The sequence below is a fragment of the Nilaparvata lugens genome, chromosome 5 (genome assembly GCF_014356525.2).
Source record: "Nilaparvata lugens isolate BPH chromosome 5, ASM1435652v1, whole genome shotgun sequence".
Lineage (NCBI taxonomy): Eukaryota > Metazoa > Arthropoda > Insecta > Hemiptera > Delphacidae > Nilaparvata > Nilaparvata lugens.
In genome coordinates this window covers 31,797,728-31,814,843 of record NC_052508.1, presented here as the reverse complement: position 1 = coordinate 31,814,843, position 17,116 = coordinate 31,797,728, and the positions used below count along the sequence as shown (strand labels likewise).

The following is a 17,116-nucleotide window of genomic DNA, read 5'->3' as shown; positions in this document are numbered from 1 at the left end:
CGAATCCATCATAACTTACAAAAACTACAGCATTTGTTCTATTTACTTGTCAATAATCGTAGTTGCAGAAGCATTTATATTTCCAAAACCAAATTTGGTATTTAATTATGAAGTATGAGTAAAGACATATTCGCCTACAAGACATAATTATTATTCGTTGAGCATTGTTCTGATGCTTCACTCCAACTGTACTTCTTCCACTACGAACTACTATACTCGCGTACTTACTAATAATAGTAAAGAGAAATAGAATAACATTTATTATCAGGCCTACATCTTTCTATTGTACTACCATAGAGGATAGAACAGAAAATATTGTTATTTCCTACTACGGTACGGTACTCATCAAGCTAAATTTCAACCAATAAAATACAGTACAACCCACAATCACGTACAAACATAGAAAAATGCGACTCCAATTAGAACGTATATTTTATTCTATATTCTATATATGGCCGATTTTCATTGGGCCGTGACGAATATGTTGGTCTTGATCGAAATTAGCCTTGTTAATTAAAGCTACTGGATGCTACTTTAGTTTACAACCAAAATTAAAGCATTCTCAGCCTCTATAGCTGGATAAATTAATCGTTGAATAAAATATTAAGGAAATATAGAAAGTAAAATAATTAAGAGAAATAAGGAATGCTTTAAGCTCCGTTCACACCAAAGTTAATAACTTAATCCTTACCGGTATAGATTCTATTAGATTGAAACGGAACTTAACAAAACTTGACTTCACTTATAACTTAATGTTCATCATGTGTATGATAAGTTATGTTCAATCTAATAGAATCTATAAGGATTAAGTTAATAACTTTGGTGTAAACGCATTTTTAAGTTACTTCTGACACAGTGTTTGATGAGATGTAGAAATATCGATTACCTATCATAATGAAAATACAAAGGTGCTGTAGTCAACATCATAATGTTGATAGTTGACAATTTTTATGTGTTACCGAGTTGCCTATGCTTACCGTAGTTGACCAAATAGAGTTAGGGCCAAGCCTAACGAAGCGTTTGAAACAAGTCGGCAAGGCAGAAATATCTCCGATTGGCTGATTATCAGGCCAATTCCCGAACGCAAACCCTATCTGCCAATCGGACAGCTTCCTGTCTGTCGTGCCGTCTGAAAATATTACTCATGTGGCTTGGCCCTTAGTTGTGTTTATTAAGCATAGGATTACTGTACCATATTGTTCGGGTCAAAAACAGGCACTGGTCAACGTCGGGGAAGGGGGGTGTATTCCATACGCCCAGACCTCATTTTTTGTTGAGATGATTTTAGAAGATGAAAGAGATTAAAGTTGATCCTTTTTATTGGAGATGATAAATTTATTATATCTCCTGTGAAGTTGATCAAAAACGACGTATTAGATTGAAAAGAGCAATTAACCATATTATTTGAAACCAAAAATGGTTTGGAATCAGTCGAGCGGTCCTTTTCATTAATTAACGTAGGTACCGTACTTACATAAACTGTCATGTAATCATTTTTTGTGGAATTACCCATAACATATTTTTTCTGCTCGCCTGCAGACTTGAAAACCCATATATAATTCAGGAATATAAATGATGGGAAGTTTTGAATTGTAGGCTACACCATTATTACATATTTGCACATTTGAAATTTCATTGGATAAAAAGTTAGCGCGAAGTAGCGCTATTGGGTGGACTGGAATGAGCGGGAAGTTTCAAACTAGCGTATTCTATTTTTCATAGCGACGACAGTTCAATCACTCAGAAACTTTATTCTGCAGAATTCAATCACATATTATGATATCCGGCTCTTGATTTTCTCTGAAATAATATTATAAACAATATTTTGTATTAATAAAAAGTGAAGTACCGTATTGTTATGAAATGATAGCCTAATGCACATGACTTTGCTGATATTTCAGCAAAGATTGTCATTATAGAAAAATAGATTTCAAGATACCACTACAGTAACTTATAGTTGAATGCTGATTATAAACAATTAAATTTTGTGTTTGATTTCACCATTCAACTAAGTTACTGTAATGGTATCTTAAAATCTATTTTTCCATACGGTAATGACAATCTTTGCTGAAATATCAGCAAAGTCATGTGCATTAAGCTATCATTTCATAACAATACGGTAGGCTACCTACTTCACATTATATTAATTCAAAATATATTGTTTTCTAGGTAGAAATTTGATGTAAGCTTACTTTCAACATGAATCTTCCAATATTTGTATGATTTGAATTCAATGTAAACTAAACTTCATTTCTAATTTTTTTTTAATTCCATTTCCAATATAAGTCACCGGTTCCATGGAACTTTGGAAATTTAAAATTCTTAGTTTATTTTTTTTTATAGAGTTGGACTAAATTTTAGCAATGTGAAATCAAACCTTATTTATTTGAAAACATTTAATCTATTAAAATTTGAGAGAGACAGTTTTGGGTTCAGTCTATTATATATCATGGTATTATATAATTTGCTGTCATTTTTTTTAGATAAATCAATTTATTTACAAAACAAAATGAATATTACAAAAAAGAACCTAATGTACTCAAATGCACCAGTATCAAGTACGGTAATAAAAAGTACTGGTACACCAAGCTTATAATCTTTTTTGAAAGACTATAATGGTCTGCATAATATGAATGCCTGTGCTAAAAAAATAATACAATACTGTAGGACTATTATAAGAAAATAATGGTTTGAGAATACCAGGTCCTAAAAAACCACATCAATACCATTTTGTGTGATATATTGAACATTTTAAAAATCGTTTTCTAAGAAGCCTGAAATCGATTTTCGACACAAGCTTTCTTCTGCTCAATTATTGGCAGAATTGATTCCTGCGCAAATCTACTCTTAATAAAATAAATTGATTCTTCAACAAAATATCCGTGTTGTCGAATTGTGTAAAATCTTTCATGAAAGCCCATATGACTTGATATATCTTCTAATTTCACATCACCAGTGCAATTTTCTAAATCAATTATATTCAGTCCTAAGGACTTGCGCAAGAATATTGAAATATTTTGCACAAATTGGCAATACAGATATTTAGTCAAGTCTCAACTTGTTTTATTCAGAGTATTGTACATAATGTAAATTTCATGCCCAGATATCATAATAATCCTATACAGCAACTTCTGTTCACATGTTTAGATGTTTATATATGTTTGTATTTCACTGGATCTCGAAAACGGCTCTAACGATTCTCACAAAATTCAGAACATAGTATGGTAGGTTTATAATATAAAGATTCGATTGCACTAGGTCTCATCCCTGGGAAAACTCGCTGAAGGACATTAAAAGGATAATTATTATTCATCCTTGGAAAATAGCTGATAATAGTTATTTCGTCGTCTGTTGGTGATGGAAGTTAGTGAGTGAGCGAGTTCATGTGTGTGGGACTGTGTCAAAACTATGACTCAGCTGTTGAACTTTTGTAATCATTCAATCAGGTACTTAGTGCCGGTTGCAAAAAAGCCGGGCTATTAGTAGATCCATCTTTTTGAAATGGTCTTCTCTGATTTGGTTCACGTGAAGTTAATCAGGATTAAAATTTAACCGGCTTTTGTGCAACTAGGCCTTTGTGAGGGAAATTTTTGCATTCCTCTGGGAATTAATCTCAATTTACTGTGATTAGATAGAACATTTCTGTATGAATGTTATTTTAATTTCTTCTTTCGTAATAAATTGTTATGCTTTTGTACTCCAGAGCGAAGCTCGGTCCCCGATATTTATAGTACACTACTGATAACCAAACTTGTTTGCAACCTTTTGTATTTCATCTTGCCATGTGTTAAGGCAAACGCACGGAGCAGCAGACAGTCATAGAAAAAAGCAAACGCCTGTGTGCAGACTCAAGGCCGGGACATATATAACCGCACCGAGCCCGCGCCGACGTACGGCCGAGCTAAGCCCACGACACGGTAATGGCGGTGGGAGAGCACACATATCCGGGCGACAGCAGTGTCTCAGTTCTGTAGTGCTACTGCGGTCTGATTTCTGAATGTGTTAAACTGATGTTGATAATAGAACACTATTTAAATCTTGTTACATCTAAATTGAATTTATAATTTAAATTTTAAACTAATTACCTGTAGACACAGAAAATGAGAATCATAGTGCTGGTATAAATATTTCAGTGCCTAATAATACATGTATCGGAAATATATATCCAGCAATAAAATTGTTATCTTCTGCCTTCTGCATCTACACGTGATTTGTCTTAAAAAACCACATCAATACCATTTTGTGTGATATATTGAACATTTTAAAAATCGTTTTCTAAGAAGCCTGAAATCGATTTTCGATACAAGCTTAATTATTGGCAGAATTGATTCCTGCGCACCTCTACTCTGAATAAAATTGATACTTCAACAAAATATCCGTGTTGTCAAATTGTGTAAAATCTTTCATGAAAGCCCATATGACTGGATATATTTTCCAATTCGACAACACCAGTCGATGCAGTTTTCAAAATCAATTATATTCAGTCCTAAGGACTTGCACAAGAATATTGAAATATTTTGCACAAATTGGCAATAAAGATATTTAGTCAAGTCTCAACTTGTTTTATTCAGAGTATGGTAGGTACATAATGCGAATTTCATTAAACGAGGAACCTGTTTATATGTTTGTATTTCACCTGATCTCGAAAACGGCTCTAACGATTCTCACAAAATTCAGAACATAGTATGGTAGGTTTATAATATAAAGATTCGATTCCAAGGTCTCATCCCTGGGAAAACTCGCTGAAGGACATTAAAAGGATATTATTATTCATCCTTGGAAAAACAGTTGATAATAATTATTTCGTCATCTGTTGGTAATGGAAGTAAGTGAGCAAGTTCATGTGTGTTGGACTGTGTCAAAATTATGACTCAGCTGTTGAACTTTTGTAATCACGCAATCAGGTACTTAGTGCCGGTTGCAAAAAAGCCGGGTTATTTTCAATCCTGATTAATTCCAGTAGATCCATCTTTTTGAAATGGTCTTCTCTGATTTGGTTCACGTGAAGTTAATCAGGATTAAAACTTAACCGGCTTTTGTGCAAATGGGCCTTTGTGAGGGAAATTTTTGCATTCCTCTGGGAGTTAATCTCAATTTACTGTGATTAGATAGAACATTTCTGTATGAATGTTATTATAATTTATTTTTTCGTAATACATTTTATATGCTTTTGTACTCCAGAGCGAAGCTCGGTCCCCGATATTTATAGTACACTGATAACCAAACTTGTTTGCAACCTTTTGTATTTCATCTTGCCATATGTGTTAAGGCAAACGCACGGAGCAGCAGGCAGTCATAGAAAAAAGCAAACGCCTGTGTGCAGACATAAGGCCGGTACAAATATAACCGCACCGAGCCCGCGCCGACGTACGGCCGAGCTAAGCCCACGACACGGGAATGGCGGTGGGAGAGCACACATATCCGAGCGACAGCAGTGTCTCAATTCTGTAGTGCTACTGCGGTCTGATTTCTGAATGTGTTAAACTAATGTTGATAATATAATATAATCTTGTTACATCTGAATTGAATTTATAATTTCAATTTTTAACTAATTACCTGTAGACACAGAAAATGAGAATCATAGTGCTGGTATATATTTCAGTGCCTAACAATACCATCAGTCATGTTTCGAAAATACTATATATCTGCAATAAAATTGTTACCTTCTGCATCTACTAGTAATTAGTTTTAAATTTAAAATTCAAGACACAGTCACGGGTGCCTTATTTAATACCTTTTGTTGTTTATTTAATTATTTATTATATTATGTCTATAATACCTTTGGCTCAACGTATTTGGTTCTACTTTTACTTCAACTTATTTCTCCGTTCAACCATATTTCTCATCACTTTGATCGTACAAAACTGAATAATTCTGTGTCTCTTCAATAAGTTTTTTACTCTCTATATTAAGGCTGTTCGGTAAACCTTTTTATTTTTATTTAAATTGAATAATCTTTTTCAATATAATTGTTAAGATCATTATAAGAGTGAGAAAAAGTGGCAACTGAAATTTTTGAGTGGTCTAATGAGCGAGTTATGGGTTGTTGAAGTGCTAAACTCTGTTTTCTCTCCAGATCATAAACGGTTTTGAATTTTCCATTGGAGTTTTTTTATACATTCAGTATATCATTGGCTTTGTTCTAATATGCGTTTTTTAGCGATTAATGCCAAAATAAACAAGTTATCGAATTTGCAAAAAATGTTACTTTTTTATTTATGAACGAAATGGGGAATAAAATGTTTTAGTTTGGAAAGAATAATTTTTTAAAATTTCAAGAGAAGTTCTAATAATATAGTCGAAACCGTTTATGATCTGGAAAGAAAACGGAATCTGGAAAGTTAGCACTTCTACAACCCATAACTCGCTTATTATACCACTTGAAAATTTCAGTTGCCACTTTTTCTCACTCTTATAATGATCTTAACAATTATATTGAAAAAATATTATCCAATTCAAATAATAAAAAGTGTACCGAACAGCCTTAAACGAGGCCGCACCTTCACCGTCGAAAAGTAATCTGAACTAGTCTGAACTAGCCCGCGGTGACGGCGCGGGCAACAAACACGGTGACGGTGCTGGCGCGGTGCGGTAGTATGTGTCCCTGTAAAAAGTAACTGACCTGTAACTTGACCTGTAAAAAGGTTTGAAGAATACGTGTTTAAAATTTGAAACTGATTGGTCAATTCTTTCTAAAGTTATTGCAGAGCATACAAACAGACGGACGACTTTGGCCCTCAGTAAGTCAAAAGTGAGAACTCGCTAACGCTCGTTCAATAAAAACCAACAATAATAATTTAACATTATATTTATTTTTAATGTATTATTATCAATTATACATGAGCAAAAAACATTACGGTACATCAACATTAATACCAGTAGGCCTATCACATAAATTTATACAGAACATGGATATTAATGAGTCATACACAGTCGATAAGAACTTCTATTGCTTATTAAGGATATTGGGGTGGCTTATTGGAGTAGGTGATAACGCGCTTAAAGGCAGAGGTGACGAACGATGCAGTCTGTGGTGCTTTGATCAATCGAGAAACTGTAACAGAAAAAAAATAAGTGGAAACAACAGAAAGATAATTATGTAAGAAAGAAATAATCTATGTATATATATATATATATATATATATATAATATATATATATATATATATATAAATGACTATGTGTTAATTTGTTACTTTGTTTGTTCCCTATAGACTTAAAAACTACTTGACAGAACGGCATGAAACTTTAGGAATATGTTGTGTGAATATTGGGGATGGTTTCTGAATAGAAATTTTGATAGGGGGACTAATAACAATTATCTATTAATCCATTCTACAGACCTATGTTTCCAAAATTGTCGGCCCAGCGGCTACCGATGAACGGGAAGATGATCATGATTGAAGATCATGTTGTGATAATATGATTTAGCATCTAAAGTTAACAGCTGTAATAGACTTATAAATTGTATACTGGTATTAATACGGTGGTTTGGAGTTGAAGTTTAGTTGATTGGTACCAGCTGAAGATAATGGTTCCTTAGAAGACCTATACAAATAATTATAACTCCCCTATCATTGAGAAACTGGAAAATGTTGGAAAAAATGATTCACCTCATGAAAGAGAGTTGTTCATATTGCATTCATTAATTACTGAAGAATGACAGAATAATTTACAATTTTTTGAATTTAGCTCAGCTTATATTCATCCTAAAATGGAAGATGGAAATAATATGGAATTCTGTGTGAATCATCGTATATCGCGTATTTTCTGGACCATCTACTGACAATCAACAACTATGAACGCATTAAATTCATCTTTGGAACACTGATTTACCTATCTATTTTATTTAATCCAACACTTTAATGATAGATATTACTACTAATTGATTGAGAAGGAATATGTTTTCGGAATAATAAATGCTGCATGACTAAGCACATAGGAAGTCCGTATTGAGATATAAATGAAAATATTGATTGTCAGATAAATTTAATGATTCAAAAAATAAAGTTAAGTGTGACATGCCTGATACCAATTACCTAGTGGAATATTTAACGCTCAACTATAACAATAATCTTACTGAATTAATTTTTCATGATGAGCTGTAAGAATTGAAATAGGCTTATAGGATGCAAGATTAGTATATTAGTATTAAAAATATAAATATGTGTTAGCTTGCTTGCATGATAATCTGTTGGCTAATTTAAGTTTTTTTTTGTTTTGCTGTTTACTTGCTTTATTCATCAAAATATGACTAATTCAGAACGAAATAGTCTGACTGCAGACTTTAGTGTAATGGATGGTTTAATGTGGGTTGACGAATTCAAATTTCGAAAAAGCTACGTATCCCAGAAGGGACAAATCTCATATAGATGTACAAATAAGTTGTGTTCAATGACCATTATGACGGATGCTAGTGGACGAATTGTTTCCAGGAGTAGCGGTAAACACTCCCACCATCCTCCCAAAGAGAAAAATAGTAGAACTCCTGTTTTATTTATTTTTCATTTTATTTAGGGTTTAATGGCCTGTATCCGATTATACGGTAATGAATTTATACAGTGAAATATTTATTGGTAATGATCAGATATATAAAAATTTAGTTTATTCAATTTCCTGGATGGATAAAAAATATATTAATATTATGAGTAAGAGTAATTCAAACCTACAATTTATAAAGAGATAATTTACGATTCAATACAGTTTAATACAGCTAAGTTGGTTGATTATGGTTACTGATGAATGAATTCGCAACTAATAAGTTCAAATAGAGAGACAAGTACTAAATACTTTAGTAGACTTTAAGAGGTACAATACCGATTTTATTACTGATGTTATTAATGATGAGTTATTATTAGAAAGATTATTACGTATTAATTGAAAGAATAAATTAATAAAGTAAGTTATTAGGTTATGGACAAGATCTACGATGAAAAAAGATTTCTAAAGGCATAAACAAGAAACGGTTTATCTTATCTGCGCTCCTCGAAACACGACCGTCCGCTACCACTGCTCCGACTCGAGTCCTGTCGGTGATAGTACTGTTGTAGTTTAAAGAAAGAAACCTGTGCCTTTGTTATTCTGAGTAGAACCGGGCGCAGTTAATTGTTACAAATAATTGAAAATTATAGTCTGATCGAGTGTTTACTTACATGATTAAAGCTATAATGGCTGTCACAAATATCAGCTTGATGTGAACAGCTCAGATTTGTGAGCTAAGTGGCCGTTCTCCAGGTTTTCACTAAATCTCTCCCAAGTTCTTATCACGGGATATCAGTAGGTGCATTACCTCTCCAAAGATAGCTGCGCTTGTTCGTAATCATCTGAAACCATTTCTTCAATTATTTTGTGGATTCAATCTGTAATAATAAAAGTATGATTAATATTATAATCCCAGCATTCAATATTTTAAAATATATATATTATTATCCTATTATTTGCTGCCAGCAGTAGGAACATGCTCAAATGCAAATGATAGGCTGTCAATGTATGATTTTCTTCACATTTCACGATTCAAGTTTACATTTTTGAGCTAGAAAAACATCAATTTCTCTATATATCTCTTTTAGAATGCTCTTAAAAACACATTAAATATCAATATTAAACTTGCGAACATAAAATATTAAATTATTTTGATGTTGCATACAAAATATTTTATGAGTTGATAAGCATAATAGCTAGACATGTTAAAATTGTTATAGTTAATCTATCAAAGATGAAATTATGGTAGTTTTAGTCTTATCTAAGTGAAAATTGGTACAAAATTATAATAAATAAACGTAGGCTCAAGTAGACGAAGTACACCGAATATGAATGTGATGATTTCGAACCTGCTTTGTGCTTAGGCAATAAGTTAGTTTATGCTAGTCGGTATTCATAAATATATTCAGTGGAGTCACTTGAGCAAGACGTCAACAGTTTAGTGGGAGTGGCAGGTGCATGTTTGATAAGAATGATAACTTAAGGTTGTGCATCACGCTTTTCAAAACTTTTTATGGTAACATTTTTCAAAGAAGGCTATTCCGATTTGGATACCATCGGTCTCACTAAATGAAGCACATCACAAGGGAAAACTCAATTCATAATTTTTACTTTTTGCGATATATAGTTTAAATCTTGGGTGAGATCCGATCCATTGCTGAATTGGGAGTAAATAAATTCATGAAACTTTGAGGGTTCATTATTCAAGATAGTTGCTCATTGTAGACCACTATTTCAACCTTTGTGGCCTCATTTTGACTCTGCCTGCAATGTTTATCCTGGAATCAGCCTTAATGGTGGAATGGAAACCACAAATGTTCACAATAAATGAAGAAACTCATCACTATAAAAAGATCTACAAGCAAAATTGATCCATGTAGTGGAAGTGACTTCAACCTTGGCCAGGAATAGGCCTGAATTATTGAGCAAAAGAATATTGAACAAGGTTGCAGCTACTGTACGAAGCATAGAAAGAGGACAAGTTGAAGAAGACCCTGAAAAGTTAGCGGGTAGACAGACCCACACCATGACCACCACTCTGTCGACGAGGCTTATTCTGCACAGTGAGGCTTAGACGCTTCACACGCATTCGGTTCGGTTCGTTACCGAAAACGAATGAGGCTTTCATACATGTCAGGTTTTAATTCGTACGGTTCTAATTAGGTATTTTCTTCTCAAAAACAGTTGTGTTTGGATTTTCACAGGTCACAGGTCATCATATTTAAATATAACAGCTGGTGTTAAATTGTAAGATGTTATTTCTTGAACAACAAAAATTTAGGGCCGGTTTCCGAGCTCGGGATTTAGCCAAGTTATAGACTTTGACTGGCTTTAAACTCTGGAGTCAGATTCAAAATAAGATGTAGTCAATTGGTTTTCTGAGTCAGAGTGTTAACGTAGTCGAGGACTCAAATAGACCCTGGAGTTTAGACATCACGTTAGACCCTGGAGTTTATAATTTCGCTTTCTGAGTGAAGGGCTTATAAGTCCAGGACTTGAATTAGATTCTCGCCTCTTTCCAAGTCAAGGATTTATCAAAAATCAGAAAGCGAAATTACATACTCCAGGGTCTAACGTGATCTCTAAACTACACAGTCTATTTAAGTCCTCGACTACGTCAACGCTCTGACTCGGAAAGCCAATTTTCTGACTCCAGAGTTTAAAGCCAGTTAAAGTCTAGAACTTAGCTAAATCCCGAGCTCGGAAACCGACCCTAAAAGTTAATTAAAAATTGTGAATTATTTGAATAGTTTCTTTTTGATTATGTTAATTTTGGATGTTTAGAGATAATTTTTTTAAATTGAAAATTTGTTCCTTGTTTTGACACATGGTATTATATAAACTTCATCTCTTCTCTCCATTGATGAAATCATATAATATTCGTGGAAAAAAATTCTCCCTGAGTTTTAATTTATATCTTTCATATTTTTTTGGCAAACTATTCATTGAGAAAAAAATGTTCCTGTGAACTAACAGAATTGAATTGACCATATGCTTTTGACTTGGGAAATTTTGAAACAGATAATCACGATATCAGGTTAAAATAAAAACAAAAAAGGCCAGCGTGTGTAGAAGACTTTGTTTCTTCCTGTTTCCCTAGCAACAAATTCGAATATGATAAAACCTATTCGTGTCGAGGGGGCGTTCGGTGCTATGCGGTTGCTATTCTGTACCGAATTCAAACCGAATCATCGCTTCACACTTATAGGAATTCGCCAAAAACGAAACGAACCGAACCGAACCGAAAGTGTGTGAAAGTAGCCTCTCGCTAGCAACGAATTGAAACCTGATGGAATTTATTAGAGTCAAGTGTCAAATAGGCGTTCGGTTCTATGCGGTTTCTATTCGGTACTGAATTCAAACCGTATTACCGTTTCACACTTATCGGGATTTGCCGAAAACGAAACGAACCGAATGAGTGTAAAACTAGCCTGACGACCACAATGCAGCAGCGTTTCCAGAGGGATGAAAACAAGTATAAAGTGATCAAGAAAGTATTGCCTGTCTCATTACATATTTGATTTCTCAGAATATCAATTCTAAGTAAATTAAATCGATTTTTTAAAATTACCATATTCAAGTTGTTTTTGATAGTATCCAAATCGAAACAGTACAAAAATGTCACCTGTAAAATGATTTCCAAGTGGGTGGCGCACAATATTTATAAAACTTTGTGGCTTGGACACACACACAGCGATCTGCAGACAGGAATCAGAGAGATCTTAGCAGGTTATAGACATGAATATCTAAAATATAGATGAAGGCCACTCTGACCGCTTCCCGCAGATTGTTCTCTGTGTGTCCCAGCCCATACTGATTTGGAGCAAAAGCAAAAATTCCATTTCATGGTGAATTGTTTACTTACTTGGTCAAAAATAATTATTGCAACAACCGTATCAGTTACTGAATCACATCTTGAACGTTCCATTAGGATGCAGTTGATCAGTTTGGCACTGTAAAATATAAATAATAAGTTCAAGTTAATTTATAAGGAAAACTTTTGTATAATATTAAATTTAACATTAGCATGAAAAAAGTTGGCGATCAAATGAAAACTACTCATTCAAAGAGGGTAAATAAATACAGCGATACTTAAGTACAGCTGATTATACGAGTCACACTGGCAAACAAGGAATCTTCCTTCTGCAGGTATTTTTGCCTCACCTACTGTACTCATGCATGTGAGCATAAATTTAATCTTAATTTATTAATACTATTATCATAAATAAGGATATCATTTTGTTATAATTTCTAATTAAATAGATTAACATTTCCTTAATTTTTATGTTTGTATCTTGTTTTTGGCAAATAAATTCATTCATTCAAGTAGGCTTATAGTTAGGTCAATGCTATAATGCCAGTAGAAAAGATAGGACAACAGCGTTGCCGATTTCCTGTATTGCCACTGGCTCCTATAATAGAGAATAGCTGATTCGGAATAACATATCTGATGTAACCCAATATTAAATGTGCATTCTATTTAATAATAATAATAAATAATATTTTATTCGTCAAGAAAATATATTATTCAATTAGTAATTCATAAATTTTCATGATTTAAATTAAATCTTTTTGTAAGGTCTAATTAATTAGGTATATTTTTACATTGTAAAAAAACAATCATGTGAAGCAACATGAGGATAGAGCAAAACTTATTTCAATTTCCAAAGCAATTTGATTTGTCAAATGATAGACAAGAATAGCAACACCAATGTTTATCAAATGCTGCCATTAGGTGGACCTCATAGTACCAGAGTTATTATATTTATATTGAGTTAATATAAAGCAAAAATACCAGCGGCTTGAGTTAACAGTGAAATTTACAACATAAGAGCCCTATACTAAACCATTAAATTAAACACCATGAGATGTTTTTTATGCTATTGTTTCTCTATGATGCTACAAATTACAGTAGTCTGAGTACCGTATATAAATTAGCTTCAAACAACCAATCCAATCAGCTCTAGGGCTTCAGTGAGTCTGGTTGAATTTCATTCAGTTTATAATTTGGTTAATGGAAAACTTTTTATAAAATACTGAAAAACTTTATTTTCTAAAACAATCCACATTTGGCTAAACCACTCTAAGCTTAATCTTGAATCATTTCTCTAAATGGATTTTCCAACAAGTAGCCTGACTGCAGTAGGCCTACATGTAAATCACTTATGTTAGCAAATCCTTTTTTATTTAATTTATTGAATAAATGATGCAGTAACCTAACTACAGTATTTAAAAGAAGATGAAATTCATAAATATCTCACAATAGGGAATAAGGTCTAAATATATTTAGCCTATTCAGTACCCCTACTTCTAATATTATTCAAGTATTCTAATGATAGAACAAAGAAATTAATAAAAGTTGCTAGCCTATTATTAATAAATTAAATTTGCTATTTTAAAATAATATTTTCAACTTTAGTAACTTAGTCCACATTAAACTTACCTCAGGATGAGAATTATTGAGAAACCAAATTCTGTCACAATGTAATAGATATCACTAAGCAAAAAGTATATTTTTGTATTATCCCAATCCTAATTATAATTACATTTGAATACATTACATAAAAAAAGATTAGCCTGTAAAACAATACTCTATAAGAAGCTGTTTCTGTTGCAAAATGCAAATGTACGTTACACTTACCTTAATTATTATTATTATTATTATTATGCATAACATAACCTATAAACTTGATGCTATTATATTGAAGACATATTAAATTTTCTAAAAAATAATAGATATGTACGTATTATTATTTTATTATAAAATATTATATTATCTGGAAAATATTAAATTACTTCTACTTATTTTTTGGTACAATCGCAAATCATATGAATAGTCTATAATTGAAAAAGAACGACAAACCAGGTCCAAAAGTCCATATCATTCTAGAAAATAAGTCAGACTTGAACCATTTCTCAATGTCAAAACTTATATTATCTTTGATAAGAATCAGCAAGCCACCCACAGCTCGGCCACGTCTGTTATCTCTAATAGCCACTCTTTCCAATATTTTAAAACTATCAAATATAACTGAATCATTATCTTATTATAAGCCCATGTTTCTGATATGGCAACTATATCAAATGAATTGATTCTTTGGCGCTGCTGGCCATCAATTGAAAGCAAATTACTCAATCCGTGACAGTTCCAAAACATTATTTTCAGTCGAGAATTAGACTTAATTGAAGGATTAAAATTATGAGCCTCTTTAAAGGGTAAATGACTACGTCTACTGACATTTAGCGACTCCAGATTAACAAGTCTCTCACACTCGATGACTGGACTCACCCCTCCGTCTCCTATGGTGGACCAGCATCGCCGGGAAGCACACTAGGACTAGCACCAAGTGAGTGTCGAGCCCGTTCCTCGTTTGTCGACCGCAACACACGTTGACTGCCCCCGGCCCCCGTCCTCAGCCAGCCAAGCAGGTTGTTGGCAGGGCGCGGCGGCTGACTCGCGCTGTCGCCGTCCCTCGCCGCCTCCACACATCGATTTCGCCGACCATCTCCCCGTCGTCTCTTCGCACTGTGGTGTCCTCTCGATACATCAGTACGTCGCCTTTGAGTTATTGAATTCTCAGGGTGCTGAAGGGTGTCAAATAATGTAGCTCCTTGTCTTATTACTGTTGGGGTCGCGAGATCGGAAGCCGGGCTGCAGGGTGCAGGAGAATCGAGAGCACCAGGTGATTGGTTGGGTGTGATAGGGTAAGATCCCAGAAATCGTATGTCGGGAGAACTCGACAACCGGATGATCCTCCTATTTCTAGAAAGCACACCGCCGTCACCGTCAACATCAGCCATCGGCACCGTCACTTCACCAACTTCACTCATCACAGTCTGTTTGACAAATTTTCCCAAGTGTTTGGAGAATAATCGTTTTCCGTGGCGATTGAGATGGAGACCATGTTTTGTGAAGTTGAATCTCCGGAGGAAGTCATTAATGTCTAGGTAGAATAGCTGCAGCGCACCAACATAGTCATCCACCACTCTAGATACGTAAGAGTTGGAGTAGAGTATGCTCTCGTTAAGTGTTAGGTCGTCATAGCGGCAGGGTACACTGCATATTACAATTTTCGACTTGAGCTTGAGTTCAAGAAGAGAGCTGATTCCTTGGAAGATGGTTAATTGATGAGGTTCATTTTTATGAAAGTCATTAGTACCAGCCAATATAACAATGACATCATCCTTAGTAAAGTCACTGACAAAATGGAGTCCATCGTGAATGATGTGTTTCAATTTAGCACCGGGCTTGGTGTAGACAAAAATTTCGAAATCGTCATATAGATGATGGAGGTATTTACTCACCTCTTTTCCTTGACTGTCTGCTAATATTGTCATCCTCCTTTTCTTCTTACTATAGGTTGAATCACTACGTTTCATGCAAAGAGTCTTAGATTCACTTTCCTTATTAGGTCTGTGAATTTGAGCTTTGACTAGTAGCTTGTGAGTAGTAGGCTCATCATTTTTGATGGAGACAACGTATCCCCAGAAATTGAAGACATATTAAATTTTCTAAAAAATAATAGATATGTACGTATTATTATTTTATTATAGAATATTATATTATCTGGAAAATATTAAATTACTTCTACTTATTTTTTGGTACAATCGCAAATCATATGAATAGTCTATAATTGAAAAAGAACGACAAACCAGGTCCAAAAGTCCATATCATTCTAGAAAATAAGTCAGACTTGAACCATTTCTCAATGACAAACACATTACAAGTATTCCCACTTTGGCACCGATATTTTGAGTTCCAGATATTTCCAATTCCGCCATCTGCCAAACAAGTAATTTGAGTTCCAGATACTCCCAATTCCGCCTAGCAACATATTTCGAGTTCCGGATATTTCCAATTCCGCTGTCTGACAAATATTCGGAGTTCCACCCAGCAACAGTTTTCAAGCATAGGACATTTAACATTGATATTTTGAGTTTCAGATATTCCCAATTCCGCGGCCCCACTGGAGCTACGGTTACCGTAACTGTAGCCACTGCCCCATACTATCATACAGTATGGAAACTTGGCTAGTACCCTGACGCCAAAATCCGCCATCTTGTTAGGAAGCGCCGCATTGTAATAGTATTGATGGTAGGCTCGGATCACTTTAATGATCCGGATCTATTGATCTCATTCACTGCCACGAGCCAATCAGAAGACCAGGATTGGAACTTCCCAAGGTCATGTGACGTGTCCATGGTGAGGTTCACGTTATAATGACAGTATTTGATCAACTTTGGTTTTGCTATCATTCGTCAAAGCTGGTGGTACTATCCTTTTCTAGGTCCACAAACATGCCAATTATATTTTTGACAGTGTAGAAATATAATCAATTAATGCAGAGAATCGGCATCGCTATTCTTCTATCTTTATCCACTGCCATTATAACGTGGATCTCACTATAGTATTTGCGTCATGTAAAAAGCATTGGTCAGATAGGCGTTTGATTACAAGTTTCCATTCTGTACCTATTCTGTGGCTCTACAGTGTCAAGTAACAGTATACATACAGTACGGAAACTTGGCTATACCCTGACGCCAAAATCCGCCATCTTGTTAGGAAGCGCCGCATTGTAATAGTATTCATGGTAGGTTCGGATCACTTAAATGATCCGGATCAATTGATCTCATTC

At 34.2% G+C, this 17,116-nt stretch overlaps 1 long non-coding RNA gene across 2 annotated transcripts; it reads right to left on the bottom strand.

Moving 5' to 3' along the window:
- Positions 1 to 6,790: 6,790 nt before the first annotated feature.
- On the bottom strand, positions 6,791 to 14,140 carry LOC120351324. 2 transcript variants are annotated; one of them, XR_005571318.1, is made up of 4 exons: positions 13,924 to 14,140; positions 12,346 to 12,433; positions 9,152 to 9,322; positions 6,791 to 7,054 (listed from the first exon to the last, which is right to left on the bottom strand). It is a non-coding gene; the product is annotated as an uncharacterized LOC120351324 (long non-coding RNA). The 2 variants fall into 2 exon arrangements; XR_005571317.1 differs by having other exon boundaries at positions 9,152 to 9,358; positions 13,924 to 14,137.
- Positions 14,141 to 17,116: the final 2,976 nt, after the last annotated feature.